Genomic DNA, 24,670 nt, shown 5'->3' on the forward strand with positions numbered 1-24,670 from the left:
TCGTTTTGTATCCCTCGGATATCATCTGGGTTCTACTCTGACTATAAATATTCTCGTATATGTCCTGCGCTATTCCATTGCTTTTTTCGCCATTATTTCAATGTTTCAAATGTGATTGAAAAAACTCAAGGCGGAGCTATCCGTATGCGAAATGATGAGTGTCTATTGGTTCAATAATACAGGATGTAATTTTTTTGGAAAAACTTCCGGGTCGATTTCCGTCAGAAGTTCATGAAATTTTTAAAAGCTAAATATTGTTATTGGTTTCTTATAAATCAAGTTTCTGACTTGGCCATCACCGCCCTTCTCAAAAACCATCCTGTATAGTATTTTGTGAATCGGTCTTTCACTGTAAAAATGTCTAAATATGTCTACTTAACTAATTTAAATTTTTCATCACGATCACCTTCCGATGGGAGACTTCTTTGCACAGGATGCCGATTATGTTCTACAACAGCGTCTTTTGCTGTTAACATGCAAGTTTGTACAAATACTTTTTTTTGTATTTCAGTTTGTAGGGCACCGTTGCTAACATAATTAGTGGGCTACTATGGGTTAGCATCGTATGTCTCAAGGTAGTGAGCGCAGATTCGAGTCCACCTTTTACTTTTTTACATTTTTTAGTCATCTTGTGATTTCTTATCATAAAAAAATGAACGATGCAAAACCATATGTTAAACAGTACAAATGATTTAAATCATCACACATCACAACGCTCCAACCACGTTGCACTAAGACTTATGGGTAAGCATGTCTAACATGCCCCCTAGATTGGCGGTGTCCTGCAGTTTTATCTTTAGAAACGACTTATGTATAAAAAATACATACATGGTATAGACCTGGATACTACAGATGTAAAAAAGATCAATATTTTTCTTCGAAAATTATATTTACAAATCACTAACGATTATGAGCAGCGCACGCGAGTAAAGCAGTTATCACAAAAATACATATTTCAGGTAGCTAAGGGTTGTAGCATTTCCCATGAACCTGACCATAGTTAAAAAATATTAATTATAAGGAAACTTACACGTAGGTTTAGAGATTACGGAAAAAAATTTACACATTTATGACAAGTAGCAGCCCTGAAACGGAAATGCGCACTTGAACTGCGACAAGTGAATCGGTTTACGACCAATGAACGGATACACTACTGATTGCAGCCTATACTGGACTGTATTACTGAATTTGATAGAAAATTCTCTTCAAGTTCCAGCTGTATATTTGTACTTTATTTCTTACCTATTTTCTTTCTTCCTTCCTAAAGATAGAAAATTTACTAACATTATGGATAAGCGAAAGCTGGAAAGGTGAGTGAGTAAGCTACTATAAGCGATAACAAGAGTCGTCAGGTACCGTCAATTTTGGTTTGAATCCCTCTTTGATTGATAGTGTTGGAAACTATTTTAGTGCGAGTCATTTTTACCTTAATGTACTTAACTATTGCAGTCAAACTTCAACAGAACTTGATAAATGAGAAAGCTCATTATTATTAGCGATAACAATAGTCCCCGTAATTTTTGGCTCGAAAACTGCTTTGATTGTCTGTCCAGGAACTCAGAGTTTCCGATAACAGGACCACCGAGCCACCACAAGTAGCGCTAACGGGCGAAAGAACGCACGAGCATGGCGCATGGACTAGCCATCGGCTTTTTCGGCCATTTTTTAGGGGAGAAAACGACCCGCTACACATCACTGCCAGAAAGAATGACGTAATTTAAGCGAGCATGATGAAGCGTACCGTACAAAAAAGAGTATATATCTACTTGTTGTAATGCAATAGTCGTTTAATACCTGCCCTAACAATCGATCAATTTTATTAAATTTGTATTTATTCAAAATATAAACGCTCAAATTGTCTTCGCAATTCACACACAAGCATTGTTATCATAATAACCCTTAACATAATAAAGAGATTTTTTTACAAAATTGTCGATAAATGATTTGTCGGGTTTACTCAGCCTAGATGTGGGCATTAACAGTTAAAAGGCATAAAATGCATTTATTTTCCCAAAATTGACTCCTTTAGAATTCTTTTTGATGTTATTTCTAATTAGAGTCTCTAGTAGATCTGTCATTGTCATTTCTTATACTACTAGACACTACTACTGCTTCAGAAACAAAAGGCGCTCTGAGAGAGAAGAAGCGGCGCAAGAAACTCTCCCAGCATTCTTTTTATTGCGTTCTTTTTTATGAAATATAGAATATTGTACTGTCATTGCTATTGCTATAAAATAATCATAATCTAGTCCCAGGCTGTCGGATCACTTAGATATTCAGCTGTGTAGTAGTAGGATTTACGCCAAAGCCATTTTTTAATAAAAAAATTAAATTTATTTATAGATAATGCCTGAACAGTGGCTGCGAGTTTATAATAAAAGTGTATACATTTACTCTTAATGCTATTATGTATCTTATGATGCCTACTAGAATTGAAATTGAAAACAAGCAATCCCTTTTTTTTGAGTCATATCTGAAATCATATATCTGAAAGTTATGAACTGAACATATAGTAAGTTTTCACATATTGTGTATTGGTTAAAACAGTAACAATTTTGAAAGTCGTGAAACTCTTTATATATACAGTCCACAACTCATACGCCGCATATGTAGAGCCAGTTAACACCAATATGGCGTAAACCAAGTCGCACAAAACGTTGTAAAACAAATGTTGTAATATAAACAAACAATTAATTATTCATCTGCATGGCTGATATAAATCTATCGCGGCGAGTGATTAACTCATCTGAATCATTCTGCTGGCGCCGCGGCCATGCGGCATCGTCAAGCGTGTGTCTGCAGTTTTGAAGAGGTTCCGTACATTAGCTCTGCTATAAGTGTGTATATTATAAGTATCTTATATATAGTAATAAGAAGTCTATAAAGTTGGTTATTTTGAATTTTTATTAAAAGAAATATAATGGAAAAATTTCTTGCGTCATTGAGAGGCACTAATTTTGAGGAAAATGACATGCTTTGAGGATGAGAGTGCACATTGATGTACCAAAATAGTTCGATAAGTCCGTCGGTTTATATCTCAATGAGAAAGTGACTTATTTTCAACGAGAACTAATTTTGAGGAAAATGACATGTTTTGAGGATGAGAGTGCACATTGATGTACCAAAATAGTTCGATAAGTCCGTCGGTTTATATCTCAATGAGAAAGTGACTTATTTTCAACGAGAGTAGGGTGATAGTAAATAAATTCCGACGGAGCAAGTAGCGAACAACCAAAAATGAAAAGGCTCTAAAGTGAAAATTATTTACAAGTGAAATGAGATCCATCTTTGTTGATGTCTGTCTATTATTATTTCATACTTAATAAACATTAATTTTTATCTACTCAGTAGAATAAAATAAAATTTCGTCGCTTTATCAGGACTAATAAGGGGATTCCAACGGATGTGCATATAATATCCCGAATATTTGAAGATTTTCTATCGAACCCTACGGATTTAGTAGCGCATAGAAATCTCAATATATATAATAATATAATATCGTATTAATCATAAAAACAAAATTGTAGTTTATTTGGTTTTAATTAAAACAACCAACTTAAAAAAACCTATTCCAAAACAATATTAGAATATCCACTAAAAAGTAAACAAATAATTACATATTCTTATACAACTTAATAATCCGGACTCAAATATCCGGATAGCATATAAAAGATTCGGCCAAGAATCGTGAATTTGCTCCTAAGAATTGAAGATTTCCATTGACTTTGTCATGGATTCTATAATCAGAACCTAACCAAGCTCTCATCAAACTACCGTTGAAGTTCATCCTTTCCAATAAAAGAAGAATCATTGAAATCGGTTAGCGTGATATTGAGTTATTCATCCATTTGTCGCGCACATACTTAATCAAATTTAAGAATTATATGGTTTTCTCGAAGATGCCACTGTCAGAGCTGGACCAAATTGAAATGAGACCACACGGAAAGCACTAGCTTTTAAATAAAAAAAGGATCATTAAAATCGGTTCACCCAGTCGAATGTTCTGAGGTAACAAAAAAATACAGTCAAATTGAGAACCTCCTCGTTTTTTGAAGTCGGTTACAAAAGGCCATTTTTGTTATAATTTGTTTCAAATGAATGTGGCACCTAGGTTTAAGTTATTAGCTGATTCGGCTAAGGTATATGATATTTTTTGTTTTATATATAAGTATAAAAAGATAATCCAACTAAAATCATATCATATTGACACAATTTTGACACAAATTATCTTGCCCCAAATTAAGCATATATAGCCTGTGTCATGGGTTGCAAGACAACGATATATTTAATACAATATACTTACTTAAACATACATAAATACATATAAACATCCATGACTCGGAAACAAACATCCATATTCATCATATAAATGCTTGCAACTACGTTATTATTATTTAATACTAATTACTTTTTTACTCCAGCCGTCCGCCAGTTTATCAACAGGCTGTATAATAAATAATCAATATTAATAAAAAAAAAAAAATGGTTAAGAGTTGAAATTTTTGGAAGGTGTGTATATCAGCTATATAACAACAATTAATAATAGCAGCCAAGATTGCGAAATCCAAAATGGCTACTTTGTAGATAAAAAAATAGTTTCTTTTGCAAGATTAGCTATTTGAAATCTAAATAGTGCCAAACGATACGGAACCCTGCTGTGTGAGTCGTACTCGCACTCGATGACAGTTAAATTCTAGAATCAAATAATAAGTGGTTTTAAGAAATAAAATATTTTATGAAGTTTTTCAGTTTCCACATAAATATTGGGACTATAAAAATATACCTACTTCACGGAAAATAAGAATAGACTCCGCGCCGTCATATTAGCAAGTGAAGCACCTGTATGCTAGTGTGTGTGTGTGGTTACGGGGTATACCAGTTACACAATTTTTTCTCCCTTAAATAATCATATTATATCCACAAACACTTATATAATATTGTTTTTACACTTTTTCAAAACGCACAATGGAATTTTTAAAAGATTTTATTGCGACGCAAACTGATCTGTCACAGAAGATGGCAAATCCCATAATCGCGGCCGATCGGCTTGTATTAGTGTAAGTGTATGCGTGGGGCTATGTATTTACACGTTTAGCGGCTTGCTTTGGTGCCTCACTGTTATGTAAGGTGACACGGAGTCCTTATTTTTTTACTCGACCGTGACCTACTTAATAAAATAAAAGTACGATAAACGGCGATCGGCCATGTTAACCGAAACATGAGTGACGTCACGGCTCAATAATCAGCACCGCGTCATTTAAGGTTTTGGTTATTGTAATATTCTACGCTTTATTTTGATTTCGGAGGCGTGACGTCATCATTGCTCAGCATGACACGAGCGTTTTTGCGCGTAATTCAAACAAAAACAGGCGTTACAGGTTATTTCATTTGCAAAAATATTTTTTTTTTCTAAAAATAATAATTGAGTTCCGGCATTACAGAAGAGAAATCCGAAAACTGTCATCACACCATAACAATTAATTTCTTAATAGCTCTAACTAAACTCGTTCTCCAAGGAACCCTAAACAGAATAATTAAACAAAATCTTTTGTCCGTATGTAGGAAACACTAAGACCGTATATAGCATTGAGCACCTTCCTAGTTACGTGGTATGCGCAGTTTGCCGTTTATGTACAAAATATAACTATTTTTTTCATATTTTTCCAAAAAAGGATATTACTTACGTTTATAGAACATTCAGGATACAACATCTGTAACAAAATTTAAAAATGATTTAATTGACACTTCTTATAGAAATATTAAACTCATGGTGAGCAGTAATAGCATTGTAATATAAAAATGTATGAGGCATGTAGCTTATCTCATGGAATTTGTTTTTTTAGAGCTAAAATACTTCAAAAAGTGCTTTTAACCTTAGAATCTTTAAGCAATTTAATTATGTCGGCCGCAAACAGATGCTTAAACAAATCCGAAGACAATAAGCGAAATAATTTAAACTATCTAATACTGAAGAGGATATTTCCAAAATTTCGTAAAATTTGGTTAATATTTTGAGGAGGAAGTTGCCGATATGTAGTTAGGTTATAGCATAAATTAGTCTTATTTAATAATTTTACTTAATGATACCACAGATTGGGAATGGAGCGACCTCCCTCAGGCTATTTTATTCATAAATTTTATTCTACCGTTTTATTCTAACTGTAAAACAGGCCGCTGAGTTTCTTGTGCCCATTCTTCTCAGGTCTGAGTCGGCATTGATTTTCGAATGGATGTAGTTATTGATTATTTGGCTATTACCCTTCTAATATTTCTTCTATTTATACTTATAAAAAATCGCTTAATAATTTGATAAACAATATTTTTTTTTATGTTTATGATAATAAGGGACGAGACCAGCAGGACGTTCAGCTGATGGTAATTGATGGGGCAGGGCGTGCCCATTACAATGTAGTGCCGCTCAGGATTCTTGAAAAACCCCAAAAATTCTGAGCGGCTCTACAATGGCGCTCGTCACCTTGAGACATGAGATGTTAAGTCTCATTTGCCCAGTAATTTCACTAGCTACGGCGCCCTTCAGACCGAAATACAGTAATGTTTACACATTACTGCTTCACGGCAGAAATAGTCGCCGTTGTGGTACCCATAATCTAGCCGGCGTCCTGTGCAAAGGAGCCTCCCACTGGTAGTAGTATTATAATTATAATAATTTTGTTGACTGAGTGCGCTCCCTTAGGCGACTCTAGCCGACTTTATTTGAACGAGCGTATCATAGTCGAGCTTTACAACTCAGGCTAAGATCTATAGGGCGCACTTAAGACTTTACTTACGTACAACTTACCAAGTGTAAGCTTAGCATAATCTTTGATATCGTTTTAATAGTCATTTGACAGATGAAATTATACTAACCTTAAGCTAATACAGCTCAATGCAAAAGTCAAGTACGCTTTAAGTATTACGTAAGTAAAGTCTGAGCAAAGTCTAAGTAGGCTCTATAGATCTCAGCCTCAGTATAATTTTATTTAAAAAAAAAAATCTCACTATAAAATCTTGTATGGTTTTTTCAACTCTCAGGTTGTGGCTTCGTCTACAGGATCTACTTTGCAGTTGATAACCTGCTCAACCCCAATATTTGCAAATATTAGGAAATTGACTTGAGACGCGACTCTTGTAAATCTAAACAATTTGTTATGTTTGTTTAAAGTGATAATCCTCACTCCTAGGATTAATACACAAATAAAATTTGTAAAACAAAGATTTATGAACGACGCGGGACTCGAACCCACGACCTCCGACGTTCCGTGCCGGTGCTCTAACCATCTGAGCTAACCGTTCGAGTGACGTATCGCTATAAAATCTTGTATGCTTTGTTCAACTCTCTAAGGTTAGCTCAGAAATTTTCACTTCAAAAAATTGTACCTAGTCTATAAACAGTGACTTACTTAAAACATCGACCAGCAAAACTAGATAATATGTAAACTCGCCCGCTTATCTCCTAACCCACGTTCAAAGGCCAATCGGCCCAAATTTGGTTTTAACAACACTCAGACTTTCACTTGCTGCCTTATCAGGAAACGTTTTTGTGAAATTGCTAGGAAATTAACGGTTGGAGGCTCCGATAGTAATAACTTCTTTCGTATCGAGTTGTTCCTTCACAAAATGATTGTTTAACTTTATATCGTAGTTACATGGAATGGGATCGTAGAGGAGTCGTATACAAATGAAAATGAAAAAAAAAATACGTAAACTTACAAAAAGCATCTGTAAATAGGCATAAAATGTTCACAAGTGCGCAAAAGCGTCAAACAGTAACTTACGTAAGTAATTAAAAATACGTCAGTGGATGCTACAGGGGCGCAGAGACTATATTGTACTCCAAATTTCTTTATCCTTAATATATTCCATATTATTGTAGTAACTATCTTAAATATATTTTTTTATGGAATAGGAGGCCAAACGAGCGTACGGGTCACCTGGTGTTAAGTGACCACCGCCGCCAACATTCTCTTGCAACACCAGAGGAATCACAAGAGCGTTGCCGGCCTTTAAGGAAGGTGTACGCGCTTTTTTTGAAGGTGCCCATGTCGTATCGTCCCGGAAACACCGCACAAGGAAGCTCATTCCACAGCTTTGTAGTACGTGGAAGAAAGCTCCTTGAAAACCGCACTGTGGAGGACCGCCACACATCCAGATGGTGGGGATGATATCCTAATTTGTGGGGTGTCTTGCGAAGGTGGAATCTTAAATATTTTGTCAGACAGTTCTGTTATGGTCGTGGGACGCTTAATATAGAATCTAACAGAATTACCCAAAAATGACTTATTTTCCTTAGTAGTTCTAAAACTGGGTATAGCAATTTTATGTTTTTATCTGGTATCAAAGTTATGCTGTTCACACTTTTTAACATATTTATATGCATATTTTTCCTAGTATACATAATATTTTTCGATTTCGTAATGAGTCTCGACTTCCAAATTAGGGAGCTTCAAGATTAGAGTGAACTACCAATTTAAAGACCTGCAACGCATCTCTGGACCCCTGGTATTGCGGATGTCAATGACACTTTCCATCTCGTGAACTATTGCCCGTTTGCTCCCTCTTATTTTAAAAAAAATATCGATTACAACTGGACAAAGTAGTATCTGTAAAATGGATTGCATTTAATACAAAATACAAACTCAATCATACATAGAAAATGGTGTCTGCTTAATATAGATATTAGAAATAAAAATTCATTCAATCATCAAGGCCAGGTTACTAAAACTAAACATGCTCACAGAGTGGACGTTACACAAATGAGCGTGACGGTCTGGTCTCAATCTCAGTCTCTTCCCACAAAATAAAGTGCTCATGCGCCTTGAGTTTTCACTCTACAACAATGAACTATAGATTTCAACGTTTCTTTCTTTATGTCTCTCCTTATTGCGAATATATTTAGGGTGTAGTAGAGTTGTATCCATAGTATTTAGAGTCCGTGTACACGGTATAGTAGTCGGGACGCAAATAAGAGTTTCTTGCGTCGCTTCTTCTCTCTCAGAGCGCCATTTGTTTCCGAAGCGGTAGTAGTATCTAGTATATTAGAAATGACATCAAAAAGAGTTCTAAAGGAATCAATTTTGACAAAATAAATGCCTTTTATGCCTATTAACTATAGTACAAAGATGAGAAGAAGGATAGGTAAATTAAAAACTCGTATTTTATCTCATTCTCTCACAGCAAAAGCCACTGTAAATACATTTACAGTTGTCTATTTTTCGTTACATATTGTCGTTTCATAAAATCCAAAATAATTCCTTATCCAAAAGAAGTTTTACTTCAAAACATAATTTATATTATTAACACCTTTATCTAAAAAAAAAACAGTCCAAATAATTCAATAGAACCCAGGATCACCGAGTTAAAAGTCATAACTCGACCAATAGTTTGTTTCATTCAAGGCACACATCTACACTGGCCTTCAAAAGTAAGTATCACACTTTTAAAATTGGGATAACGTTTTAAGTTCACAAGATATACTTTCGAAATAAAAAGGACTCCAAAGAGATTTTAATTTTGTACATAAAATCTTCATAGTCAGTAACCTTCTTTTAAGAATTGGCTGAAAAAAAACTTCAAAAACAAAACCATTCCTTTTTCAAAGTGGACGTTTCCGAATTACAATTTTACCGTTCACATTTTTCTTTCTGTTTTCATTTTTTTTCAAGATCGATGGGTCTTGTTTTAAAAATTTATGCTAAAAAGCGCATAACATTTATTTATCATGCCTCTTTCAGTTGAAGAATGTGCTAGGATCATGGCTTTTCTGGAACTAGGCATCAGTATTGATCTACGAGTCGTAATTGAATAATTCTTTTTCATATGATAGCCTAATTTATACAAGTAATATAATATTGGGTGGTTTTCTTTTAGAAGTAAGTTGGAAGAAGAATCGCAACCGAACTGCTATATCCGCGTGCACTGTCGTAGTGATAGATAGTAATTACATTTTTTGAGACGAGCAGGACGTACAGCTGATGGTAATGGATACGCTCTGCCCATTACAATGCAGTGCTGCTCAGGATTCTTGAAAAACCCCTAAAATTCTGAGTGGCACTACAACTGCGCTCGTCACCTTGAGACAAAAGATGTTAGGTCTCATTTGCCCAGTAATTTCACTAGCTACGGCGCCCTTCAGACCTAAACAGAGTAATGCCTTACATATTACTGCTTCACGGCAGAAATAGGCGCCGTTGTGGTACCCATAATCTAGCCGGCATCCTGTGCAAAGGAGCCTCCCACTGGTAAACATCTAACAATGTTATACAAACATATTGCTACGTCGTTTTAAAATCCGAGGTACCATAATTTTATTTTTTATATTAGAGGTAGGATCTGGCAATCGGCTTATCGGAAGGAAAGTATGCCTAGTTGCTCATAGACATCAGTAACAACTGTGTTCATGAATTACGTTTCTGGTCTTCGAGATGGGACTATGCTCTAGACAAAACGGACCGTAAATCATATTATAATAGAAAATTTAATCATCATAATATTATTAAAATTCAAAAAAAATATATTTAAAGTTGAACCGGCTCTATTCAGTTCCGAAATTAGAAGCGCATGGCGACGCATCGACATGTCTATAGATGCTTTAACATAACATCATCACCAATAAGTCACAATCCAAAAAGTTGATGTAATTAAATAAATTGTGCCCTAGCGTAGTGTGGTCTTAACCAGGATAATTTTTTGACATAGATAATGTATGTTAACATAATATCACTCTTGTTAGCTGTGATAAGCTGCCATAAGATGGCCTTCCCAATCCGTCCATCAACCATAAAATCTTACACAAAACATAATATTTAGAAAGAGTTTTACGATGTCCTCAAAATAAAGTAAACAAAGCGAAACCAATAAGTACTAACTAAATGCAGCAAGTGTTCAAACAAATCGTTATCGGTAGACCTTGTAATCCACCTCATGCGATATAGTCGAGACATTATTTATGTCTTCTTCCGCTCACGGGTCGTATAATTCTGAAGTATGGTTGATTTAATAAATTAAATGAAAATGTACCTAATGAGTTACGACGACTTATTATTTTTTTAAATATATATATATTAATGCTGCCCAATCTGAGAAAAAAAAAGTTTTTAAAAATCTTTTTAAATGCAGAGTACGTAGAGTTCACTGGGAAGCCAATTTACAGAGACACCACGGGTCACCTGATTCTGCTCAGGTGAATAAAAGAGCATCGTGGTAGCGTATCTCATAACTGCCATCAGTCGTGCTGGAAAGATGCCGTGAGTACAGATGTCGTAAGTACAGGATCAAGAAGAAGGTGGCGTCAGCTTCTATTGGACGCCAAACCCCTGATCGGGTTTGCTGTGCGCACCGGAATAAGTGCATATTGGTGGAACTAGTGATAACAAAAGAATAACTGAAACTGCTTACATCAGCTATTTAAAAGCCCCAAAGTGAAACGTTCTTAACAGAAATATTATAATAGTATCAACCATTCTTAAAGTATCTGAGGCTGCATACGTGCCATATACACTAAGGATATTAAATGATCATTATCAGCATACACCCACAAAAATGTACTGAAAGGGAACACGTCAAGACAAATAATATATATATATACAATATTCTATACTAAAAGAAAATTATTTTATTAATAAATTAAAAAAAGCCATAGATCACCCCGTGTATACGCGCGCTGTTAGTCTAAACCGGCTGCTCTTGCCTCGGGCATCCAATGCGTTCGGTGAAAGAACAACAGCTTACATATTACCTAGACTGATTAATAAACTGCCACGTGACTTGACCGACTCGTTGACTGAGACAAATTTAAAACAGAATTTAAAAAAATACTTTTTAAGACTTGACTGACCACCGATCAACTTATCGTGCTTAACTATTAATTATTGTATCAAGTACTTTTACTTTTATTTGTAAAATTATAATGTATAGCTACGTTTCTAACGATTGTGAACTATTTTTTCTTTTATTAATTTAACTCTGTTGGTGTAGACTTAATTTAGCAATTGTACAAACCTCAGTGGTTTTTATTGCTTTGAAACCTCAATGTAAAATTTATTTTTTATTAATAAATAAAAATAAAAAAGAGAGACTATTTAAAAGTTATAATAACTATATGAATACTAATATAGTAGTTACACTCCGCCTTAAAATATCAGCTTAGATATAGCATAGCGTTCGGTGTGTATCGCTCTAGGTATAGGCAAACAGATGTGCAAAAGTGGGTCAAAAACACTTATACTCAGGGTCATGAAGATTGCAGTAGTGTCCTGCGATTTATTGTTAGGATATTCGGGTTATATACAAGTTTACTTTTTTGATTAACGTCACATAATTGAGACTGATGATAGATAGTTGAAATGCTTTTTTTCTGTCTACTCACTATATTTCCGAGCTGGAAACTGCAATTTTTGGCAGGAGAGAGTAGGTAACAATCAAGTTACAAATTATTTATATAAAATTTAGTTTATATGTGTTCCAAGAATCGAAAAACAAAAATAAACTTGACCTGCGGTATAATGAAATAGACAGTCTCTCAAAGAAAAATTTAAAGAAATAAATATTAAAACTGGTCATTCTCAGTACATATATGAAAATTTTAAATACGTTCACAAAAATCGTCACCTTTTTGCTCTTAATAGTGATTTTCATTATTATAACCCTAGAAATAAGGGATTGCTTGTAACTAATTCTAGTAGGCTTCATTAGATAATAGCTTTAAGGGTAAATGTATACACTTCTATCATAAAGTCCCAGCCACTGTTCAGGCATTATCTATAAATAAATTTAAATGTTTTATAAAAAAAATGGCTCTGTCGTAAATCCTATTACTCCACTGCTGAATATATAAATGATCGGACAGCCAGACTAGATTGTGATTATTTTATAGCGATATAAATGACTGTACAATATTGTATATTTTTATTGAAAAGAGCGCAAAAAAAGAATGCTGGGAGAGTTTCCTGCGCCGCTTCTTCTCTCTCAGAGCGCCATTTGTTTCCGAAGCGGTAGTAGTATCTAGTAGTTATTAGAAATGACATCAAAAAGAATTCTAAAGGAATCAATTTTGTTAAAATAAATGCCTTTTTTTTAATGTAATATACTTCCGAGTATGCCTCGCACTTGTACTTTGGCAAATCGACATTAAAAAGCAATTTCAGATTTAAGATTGCTTGTGAATACGTACAATGATAATGCCTGATGCTGTTATGGTTCACGTTGGTAAGTATTGAGTACTCTCAATCTCCATACCTTTTACTAGAGATCATGTTCACGAAGCATCCTTACACAAACCATAAATCGCAATATATCAACTGCAACTGCAACGTGCACATCCGATATAACGCAGGGATTTCCCACATACATATTTCTCTACTGTAAAAAAATAGTAAAACTAGACAAACAATTGGAAACACTTGTTATGAATTGTGATTAGTTATTATTATTATTATTAATATATCCCTATAAAACGTTTTCCTATAACGCGTAACTATTGTACCGCGTTATAGGGAACAGTGCCTGTATTTTGAATTTTAAACCAATAGTTAACGCACACTTATATTAATCAAAATTAGCAGGCTGACAGGTCGCCTATACGCTAGTATATTTTAAGTCTATCGTATAGCTAGGTATGACGACAAATAAAAAAAAACCAATATAGCAAATACAATCGTCGCAATGGAGTTAAAAGTATTTATATAAAGTACAAAGTATTGCATCTTGTACCATGGTACGGAACCCTGAAGGGGTACAAAACACTTGGAAGCTAAGAAAGAAGATATATCAAATATAAACATGATAGTTACAATTATCTAATAAGGCAGTGGATATATCATGTGTAAGGTCGAGGAAATGACCTCGCGTGCCGGCAAATTGTTGATAAAACATCGTGACAAAGAAAATTAAATGTTTACTTCAGGGCCAAGTTTGTTGGCGAAACAAAAAGAAATTGTTCAACTTTCAGGCCTAAATTAACAGATAACATTATCGTGACAAGTGTAACTACAAGGTCGGGTATTTGTAGTCAAATAATAAATTACTTAGAGCTTAAACCCGGCAAACTTAGGACTACACTTGAAATTTTATACATCACTTCTAATTAACGATTTAAGAAATATTTATTGTTTCTTAGATAATTGGTACGTCTAAACTCTAAATAGAGTCTCTTGTTGTTAGGCAACCGATAAAAACAAGCCAGGAATATTAGTTTAGTGTGCGTCACGAGCTACGTCTTACACTCGCGATTTGTATGACACTTTGTGTTAGTGTTCGAATTACTCAAAATAGAGGTTGTTAGTTGTTTTTAATTTTGCTGAAATATGTCATAGTGTGACGTTATATTATACAATATCTATACTCAATTAATTTATTTTGTAAGTGAGAATGTCGGTAGTAGTATTTACTATACTAATGTCGATGTGGCAAACACATCGACATCAGAATAATACAACCTTTTTTGTTTTTGCTATTACAAGTATATATAAACTATTATAGTTTTAATTGCAGCCATATTTTTGCCATAAGGCGATGACTCCCGCTTTCTCAACACGACTCAACAAACAAATCATTTATATTATATAAAAGATAGAGAACGCACTAAGAACAAACATATTATTTTTACTCTTTTAAATGACAAATTTATGGCACTGACTTGCTGGTATTGGTATTGAACCTAAGATATATATTATGTTGTATGTGATGAGATTTTGTAGAAATTCATTACAATAGACTTGACTTCAGAAATTGCAAAATATTTTTGAACTACTATTGATATTTTTAGAACACGACGTTCGTGACTCACATCGTATTATGAGGGTTAACATCACTAAAAAAAGTATTTTTCAAGGCGCTCACGTATTTTAAACCCGGCAACACCACCGTAGGAAATTCCAAAGTTCTTCAGCGAACTATACACTTAATCAGTATGCGTAAGTTTATGAGCGTCGTTCTTTTATTGGCCTCAGATTTTCCCAAAATATTCACATCTGCGGCAGTTTTAAAATAACCACTATAACTGAAATATAAAATAAGTCTGATCTAGTACGGTTACATAATTAGACATGATGAAGACAGACTTAAACTTGCCAGAGCAAAAGAGAGCCAGAGGACGCCTTCCATACACATGATACACCAGCATGAACAGCCTTAAACATAGAAAAATCTCCCCAAACCGACAACCCTAAACAGAACGTCATTCCACTTAAAGTAAAAAAAAGAAAGAGGATAGCGCAAATTATTAAACTTGAAAATGCTGACTTGTATTGCAATGATATAGGCGCAGGAATAATTTTGTCCTGACATTTTATTTTAGTTTATTCGCCAATACAGAACAAATACATACATTTTTATGAAATAAGTACCATTAAAACCTCACGTGTTTATCTGGATTTCAACTTTCAATTATTTTTTTTTTCAAATCCTATTCTTTTTTCAGGAAGTATCTTTTAAAGCGAGTTTTGATTTTCGTGGTATTTATGTACATTTCTTGCAGCTCTTTGGGCAGTTCGTTAATGTAATCTAGTATTACGTAATTAACCGTTCTCTTCCCATATTCATTATTAATATTTGGTAAAATGTATTTGTGATTTATATCAAGTTGTCGTGTACCCGTGTACAAACCTAAGGGTAGTAAGGCTAAGTTGTCGTAACCTCGATTAGATCATCGGAACTCTCGAGATAAATGCGACAAAAGACGCAAATGACTCAAGCATTAGTTTGGTTTGGAGGCCCAGGTAAATGGTAGACACAGCGAGAGATACACAAACACTGTTATCACGGCGTTATCACATTTATAGTGATAATATAAGACGGCCGATGAACTCTGTTGCATAATTCAGGAAGTTTATGTGAGATTACCTTTTATAAAATGATTGTCTTCTTAATATGAATACCTCTTCTCTTTATGAAAGGCTAAGGCATTTGCGAAAATTGCTAATATAAGCTGAACAATGTAGGAAAAGAAAATGCTTCATTGATTCAAGCTATCTTTTCCTTTTTTGAATTAGGAGTACAAGAATTACCAAGGAGGATCATACAGTTTGATTAGATGTTGATATTTATACCTTTTAGAATGATAATCAAAAGGCAAAAAAAATATTTATAGATACTTATGACATTGCTAGAATGTCATAAGAAAAATAGAGTAAAAAAAATCTCATAAATATATAGTCCTGACTAATTGGTTTGTCAAAGTAGAACCTAAACTGCTCAGGACACACTTGACAATTTTCACAAAAGCTCATTATATGAAATGAGAGACAATAGGGATTTTCGGAAATCGCATATACTTTAAATCCGCCCCGAAGCAGCGTTAAATAATTTTGAAATAAATGCATTCGTGCTCTTCTTGCATAGCTATGGCTTTGATTACGTCATTTATATATAACATAATTAAAGACTCACTCTATAAATCATGATATAATTTTGAAACACAATTTTTTGTGGTTTCCTTGATAGAAAAAAATCCAAAGTTATGTCTAAAAAATAAAAAAAAATCCTTAGTACGGCGTAAATACTTCACGAACGCTCATCAGATTTATAAATAATAATCTTACTGCATGATTTCGATAACGTGTACTTTATTCAAAATATGTATATTTTTTAAAACAAGAAGGAAATACCCCAATCCGCGCGCGTTACTGCCATCCCAATCAGAAGCATAAACTTTTTATGAGAAAATGTGATAAGACGAGACTCAACTGATGCTTAGTGCTACCACTATACCCTGCTCAGAATACTACACAAAATTCAGAGTAGCATTGCAATTGCGCTCGTCACTTTGTGACATAATATGTTAAGTTTCTTTAACCTACGGACGAGTAAAAAAAAGAAGGACTCCGCGCCGTGATATTAGCAAGTGAAGCACCGTTTTGCTAGTGTGTGTGCGGTTACGGGGGATACTAGTTACACAATTTTTTCTCCCTTAAGTAATCATATATGGCCACAAATACTTATATAGTATCGTTTTTACACTTTTTCACAATGCACGACGGCATTTTTAAAATAATTTATTGAGACGCAAACTGATCTGTCACAGACGATGACAATTCTCATAATGGCCGCTGATCGGCCTGTAGTAGTGTAATTGTGTGCGTGGTGCTATGTATTTACACGTTAATCGGCTTGTTTTGGTGCTACACTGTTATGTAAGGTGACACGGAGTCCTTATTTTTTTAATTAGTCCGTGCTTTAACCCAGTAATTTAGCTAAGGCGTCGTACAAGCAAAAACACAATAATTTGTCCACATTACAGCTTTACTTTAAATGAAAAATTTTACCCACTTAAATAAACAGTGTCTTCAATAGGCTGCAAGGAGATATTGTCACTGATGAATAGCAAACACAGATTTAACAGATTATTTGTATAACACGGCACAAATAGTTTGCGCTCAATCATCGAATTCATAATTTTTCTCACCACGCCCACGAAAAATCTGTTATTTGACCCATTGATAATTTGTAGGCAATCGAGTTATTAACATCGTTATAACAGCTAAAAGCATATTGAAAACGGCACAAAGATGCATGTTATTATTTTCCAGATTTGTTAGATTTTTTTTAAGAAATATTAGAATAAACAAATTTTCTCTTGGCGTAAGGATTAATATTATGAAATTTATAATGCCATTCACTCGCTGATATAAATCATTGTTGGGCTAGGTTCAGATGTATGTGATTCGTTTTTTATCTACTTCAAGGAAATAGGAATTTTCAAAAGTATGATGAATATACTTAAGAATATACATACATACTTATCGACACACCACGCATTTGGTTTTAGTCAAGAGACTTAGTTCTTTGTTTACGTATTTTCTGGTTTAATATTGTTCATAATGCTAGCATGTTATTGCCTGTGACGGAGTCACGGTGCGGTTCATTCCCTGATCTAAGAAAATTAAAATAAAAAAAATATATACGTAAACTTATAAAAAGCTTCTGTAAATAGTCATAAAATGTTCACAAGTGCGCAAAAGCGTCAAAAAGTAAATTATGTAAGTAATTAAAAATACGTCAGTGGATGCTACTGGTACCATGCATATCGCAGAGACTCGCGATATGCATGGTACCAGAAGGCTTGGAAACCGAAAAAAAATTTTACCAAGTAATGTCTAAGTACACAATGATCATCGGTTTTATTCTACCTTTAATACCATTTAACAAAATTCTACTGTTGTGGTTATTTAAGTTCATTACAAAGCTTTCGTCACGGGATAGAACGGGTTCTACCAACGGCAAGACATTTATCAAAGCACTGTTTTCATTACAGAGATATTTTCCTAGTATTAATTTACGAAACGAGCAAAATAAATTTACAACCAATTATAAAACTTTTCATACCCGTTCTAAGGGGTACAGGAAATATTATAGATTTAGACAGAGTTAAAGAGGGAGTACAAATTTAATGTTGACAAAGTCACAAGTCACTAAGCTAGTAGTGACGTAATACAAACGCTCAAACATTTTCATCACAATATTGTACTATTACTGGACGGATGTTAATTGATATTGCTTATGAAAACGACGCCTTTAAAAACAATGGCGCAATGAAAATGATTAATGTTAATCAAACATTCTAAGCAATCATTCGTATATGCAATTCTTGTAGTAAGTTTGGCATTTATATATTTGAGAAAAATATCTTAACAAGACAATAGACGAATATTGTTTACAACGTCTCTTTGATTTAAGAAATTTATTTGCAATAGTGAACTCTTTGTAACACCTCACTAGAACTCTGCACCAAGCAGAATGTAAGATGTGTCTGCACACAATTACGAGTCCGTTGGAAATAATACCAATCATTTGTTTGTAATTTGGATTAAGATTAATAAAACTCTTTTACGAAATTACTTTAACCCCCTTATTCATAATGGTCCGCTAACTTTAAACAGCTGCTAAGGAGTGTTTTTTCTCATTATGACTTAGGTCAATAGAAGAAGAGAGAGTGAGAATAAGCAATGCTTTAAGTTAGCAGACTATTATGAATAAGTATTTTACGTAAAAGATGTATGTATTAAATAATATGTATAGATATTTTGTTCTGTTTGAAATTATGTTACGTAGCAAAGATACCCTAAGTCAGTTGTGCTTCCCCGTCTTCTAGGTACAATAATTTATAGCTCTTTCTAAACGTAACGTCTTAGTAAATTTCTTTGTTTCTTTAGATATTGATTATTATAATTTTATTAATCCACATCCAAGAATGACAGATACAGAGTTATAGCAACAAACTGTATCACCCCAGTTTTATGTTAGATTTAATTTTTTATATGAAATATTTTTATAATGAAAGATATCTGTCGACTTTAGTTAAGTGAGCCATCTAGATTTAGATTCTGTCGCTAATGGAGGAGGAATAGCACATCCTGAGCCAATGGAGTACGCTCGACGCATACATGACCCAAATATCTGATGGGTTTTTGGTTGAAAAGCATCAAGATGATAATGGGTTGAATTGCGAGTTTAATTTTAAAAGAAATGCTCTTAGGTACACGTCTAAACAGTTCGGGTCTTTGTTACACAGAGTAATGAATAATATCATAGACAACAGACAAAAATCAACTAGACTTGTAACGCCTTAGACTGTATTATACAGATTACATGTTAATAGTCATTAGCTCCGGTTTACATTGACAACAATATCAAGCTACAGTTACGCAAAAGGTAGAACCGTTAATCTTAACACGGTGCCCCCGGCTCTATCCGCACCAGAAACCAATGCAGTGTTTTCAGTTCCTAATTCATTTGTGTATTCGAAGCTTTAAAAGATCGGCAACACTCTTGTGATTCTTACCGTGGTAGTAGAGTATAAGCCGGAGTAATTTCGTACCATCAGATAACCCGTATATACATATATGCTCGTTCGTTCTCCTCCTATTGGATCAAGTCAAAATCTAATAAGTAAAAAAAATTTTTTTTTTTGCTTTTAAATTTTAAAATTTTCATAGTTTTACAAATAATTTCAATTACATAAACATAATCAAAGTAAATTTAAATTAATACAAAACAAAAGTTATTGAGCACAGTACCTGCATCATCCACACACATCGTAAATAAATAAAGGTATTTAACGAGCATTTTATAAGCGATTAAAAAAATATATAATAACTTTTAAGTATCTGAAGCAGAGCTTCCGGTAACAGGATCATCTTGCCACTACAAGTACAGCCCGTTTACACGCATGGGCCAGCCATCGCCTCCTTCCGGACGACCCGTCCCCTGTCGCCGCCACAAGCAGTGACAATTAAGCTACCATGACTAAAGGCAATACTTAGCTTCAAGAAAGCAGTTGGGCTTGGGGAAATCCTGTCACATAGACGGGTTCTTCCCGAATACAAGAAAGCCGATGTCGATCGCAGCATCCGTGGGGACAAATCTGATGGTGAGTTACAATAGTGTGGATAGCATCTTTCAACATCATCTAGCAACTTTCTTCATGAAAAACCGCGATGATATGCAAACTTTTGTCACAATAGGATGATTACTTGAGCAGTGCATAGAGAATAGAAGCCACTTTCATAAATCAATTATTATTTTACAATGAGTGTAATATAATTACGTAACAAATAAGTTTGTAAGGTGCTGCATACAATATATGAATCATGTTAATAATAATCATTTCAACAATTACTATAAAAAATAAGACAAATGTTGTCTTGTAGCTTTTGCAGCACAGAATAAGATTTCTAAAAGGCAAATAAAGTTCGTAATTGGAAGGGAAAAAATTGATTAAACTATTGGAACCGTTATAAAAGACTCAACACATAGAAATAAATAAATACTTAATGTATCAATGGATGGCAGATACAAACGGCACATTATTTTTAGCTCCAAGTAGCCGGAACTCGTGGATTTTAATTAATTCAATTGTCCTTCAATCGACTACTTGTCGGCTGTCAACTGTCACTTCTAATCCCAGCCGCGTAATTGTAAAATTATTTGGAGGCACAAAAGATCGCAAAAAATCTTCGTAGTGTTAGTGTTTTAAAGCATTTCAGATATCTTTAAAATGTATTTTCAAGTTTAGAGCATTCTACCATCTCCAAGGCCAGGAAAGCAACTCTTAGCATCTGTCTTAGGTATTTCTGTTTTTCAAGGGCGGCAATAATTATAAGATATGTTAATGGTTTTCTTTCATTTATATAGTTGTATATATAGTTTAAATGTACTACTTGTCATGCAAATAAAATAAAATAAATAAATAATTGATACGCCCTGCCCATAACAATGCAGTGCTGCTCAGGATTCTTGAAAAACCCAAAAATTCTGAGCGGCACTACAACTGCGATGTTACCTTGAGACAAAAGATATCAAGTCTCAATTGCCCAGTAATTTCACTAGCAGCAGTGCCCTTCATACCGAAAAACAATAATGCTTACACATTACTGCTCACAATAGAAATAGGCTATAGGCCGTTATGAAATCCATAATCTAAGCATGTGCAAAGGAGCCTCCCACTCTTCAATGCCCTTAGACTCCCTTGGGCCTGGGACATCCCTATTCTTTTTATGCCCCGGGGAAGCACAAGGCAAAATAATAGGCCTTATGTTTGACGCTGGTAGTAAAAAAGAAAAATAATTACAGATTTGATATAATTATTAATAAGCGTAGGTGATCGATCACCTATCATTTTGACTTGTCCTAAGGGATACTTCTAATATGATATTAGAAGTATCCATTGCATGTGCAAAGTAAGCACGTAAGTCTCCCATGCCCTATTTACTAGTCGGTCTACGAACAATATGAGTCACTACGATCACCAAATAATCCCGCGTACAATACAATTCTTTATTGTTACACCTCATTTGTATGTATGTCTGTCCCAATTGTGTGCTAATATTCTTTATGAGTTTGTATTAAATTATATTACAATTATCTACGTCATGTGATGGTGGCGTTGTATAGAAGTTGAAAAAACTCATAAATTCAACCAAATTTAAACAGTTCCAGTTGAATATCGCCCAAAAGCTAAATTTTCTGAATTGGTAAATATAAGATATGAAGTCAAATTTTAACAGATAGTTTAGTGTCTTATAACGTACGTACTTCCGACAATGATTGCATTATTCTAACAAAAGCCACCACTTTTTCCTCGTACCCGATTTCATCCTGCTTACGCGAGGAGCTTTATGCACCTATAATAATAGCTTGGCTTGTAACGAAGTCGCTAATTGTAATTTTGACCGCCTCCAAAAAGTCCGATTTACTTGAATATTTGCTCGCGTATCAAGGACTATTGATAGTACAATATTATCACAACTGGCCTTTCAACAGGATTACCAGGATAGTATGCTTTGCGGCCACCAACGTAGCATATATATTGTTACTTATTGTGGCTGCGGTAATTCATATACTTTTTGAGACTAAAAAAAGACGAAAGAGAAGAAATAGTTGAAAAATCAAAGAAGACATGCTTAATAGCAAGCCGAACTAAAACGTAGTATAAACCCAGACTATTTAAGGGAAATTTTATACTTTGCTTTATAGTTTAAAAGCCGTGAACTATCTAGACACCGGATCCAGAGTAACTCTATACCACCAGTCAATGACTGGTTGAACACTTCATTGATAGTTTTTATTGAGACATCTTACACATATCAGTTAAAAAGGTAATTTTTTATACTAAGGAAGTATAGTTCGTTGAACTGGTTAGGAATGAATAAAATTTACTGTCGGTCATCAACAAAAGAAGTTAGGGGTCACTTTATGATCATACAAATGCAAAAAAAAACTAATGTATGCGGTGGGTGGACCCACGGTAGGAACGAAAATCCTCATGCCATTTCTTCGTTTGACTGGTGTTACATGAAAAATTACATGAGCTGTTATAATATCTATTTCAGAAACTAGGAAGTGTTAGACAAGGTGATTACCAAATGAGTAATCTGAAGATTGTGGTGCTACTCAGAAATTTCGAATTTCAAAGAAAATTTATCGGGAAAATTAGCACGCACGGGTCAAGTCTTACATCATAAGAGTAAAGACCTCGTTCTTCTTCCTTCTTCAACTTATAATGATGAGCATAATAGAAGGGACGCGATAAACGTAGAAAGAAGTTTTGGCGTTGAAACATCCGGGAATTTACAAGTATGACAGGGGGTAGACCTACTCCGATCGCTTGGTACAAGGCAGGAGAAAGCCCTCTTAGCTGACGCCCAACCAACAGTAGTAGAGTCATCAGAAGAAGAAAAAGAAGTGAGCTTGCATGCGAGTGAAGGAAGCCAGACAAATATAGACCATGGCAAGAACAATGGAAGAAGTCAATGCCGCACGCAAACAGCCAACAGTAGCAAGGAAGTCCATACGGCCCGAACTCTGGCAAGAGAGAAAGACTGTAGAGAAGAAGTCCCTGCTACCCTATTCGAGAGAGGAGTGGCTGAATATCTTGAAACGTTAAAACTTTAACGAATTCCAATCTATATCTTTATATATATATTTCTTGTGTGCGTGTGTATGTCACTGAACTCCTCCTAGACGGCTGGACCGATTTTGATGAAATTTTTTGTGTGAGTTCAAGGGGATTCGAGGATGGTTTAGATTCACAATTGAACTACCTCCTAAACGGCTGGACCGATTTTGATGAAGATTTTGGTTGTTCCAGTGAATTTGAGATTGGTGTGTGTCTTCAGGTGGATTCGAGAATGGTTTAGATTCACTATTGATCTACCTCCTAAACGGCTGGACCGATTTTGATGATTTTTTGTGTGTTCCAGTGAATTTGAGATTGGTTTAGATTCTCAATTCTGTCCATATAATATAATTCTCCTGCTCATGTGTATGTTAGTGAACTCCTCCTAACGGCTGGACCGATTTTTCAAAAATTTAAGACGTGTCTACAGGACAACGTCTGTCGGTTCCACTAGTATTATATAAAAGAAAATGTATGTTTGCATGTTCCCTAATAACTCCTAGACTATTCGACCGATCTCAATGAAATCTCTTGTAATAGATTCGTTGAAGCTCAAGGAAGGTTTACATATATAATTTATATAGCAAAACAACGTTTGACAGATCAGCTAGTATACTCTCTTTTTGATAGTCTGAAATGATGAATGATTTCTAATCGCTTCTCATTTCCGCAACCAGTGGTAGTTACAGACAAAATATGTACCTATTAATGATTATAAGCTGCTTGATAGTTCAAATTGAGTAAGTAAATATCCTGAAAAACTATATTCGCGCAACCACTTTGTGGAAACAACGAAGTAAATAATTTGAAATACAATTATTTTTTGGAACAAAGTTCCTTATCGCACGGTACGGGCATGGCGGATGCGGGCTACGCGAAAAAAGTGTAAGATTTTTCCATTACGACCCCGTTCATCGTTTCGCATGTCTCTTTACAGCCGGCCGCGAAGGAGTGAAGCTAAATCAATAATTTCAACTGCTGATTTCAAATCAGGTTGGCCGAGTTGTCTAAGTTTCGGGTAAGGCACGTTTGACGTTTGAGTATTTATTTGCATCACTTTACATATATTGTAATTGAAATAATTTATAAAACGATGAAAGCGTAAATGTTTATTTAAAAGAGTGGCAATGAGTTTCTTGCCACTTCCTCTCATTAAGGTTGAACCTAGAAAAATAATTGAAAAAAGATTAGTAAACTTTTGAAATTCATAAGTATCATTTCCGTGACCTACATGAATAAAGTGATTTTGATTTGATTAAGGCGGCAGATTTAAGCGTGACA

At 34.5% G+C, this 24,670-nt stretch overlaps 1 protein-coding gene across 2 annotated transcripts in view; it reads right to left on the reverse strand.

The window, feature by feature from the left end:
- Positions 1-24,670, reverse strand: part of LOC126975595 (inverted formin-2) — a 148,610-nt gene that overhangs the window by 53,004 nt on the left and 70,936 nt on the right. Inside the window, exon 3 of one of the 2 annotated variants that reach the window (XM_050823555.1) lies at positions 5,685-5,711. The exons of the other annotated variant lie outside the window; for it this stretch is intronic. The gene's annotated coding sequence lies outside the window, so the exon portion shown is untranslated. The remainder of the gene's footprint in view (positions 1-5,684; positions 5,712-24,670) is intronic. 2 annotated transcript variants of the gene reach the window in all.

The sequence above is a fragment of the Leptidea sinapis genome, chromosome 36 (genome assembly GCF_905404315.1).
Source record: "Leptidea sinapis chromosome 36, ilLepSina1.1, whole genome shotgun sequence".
In the NCBI taxonomy this organism is placed as follows: Eukaryota; Metazoa; Arthropoda; class Insecta; order Lepidoptera; family Pieridae; genus Leptidea; species Leptidea sinapis.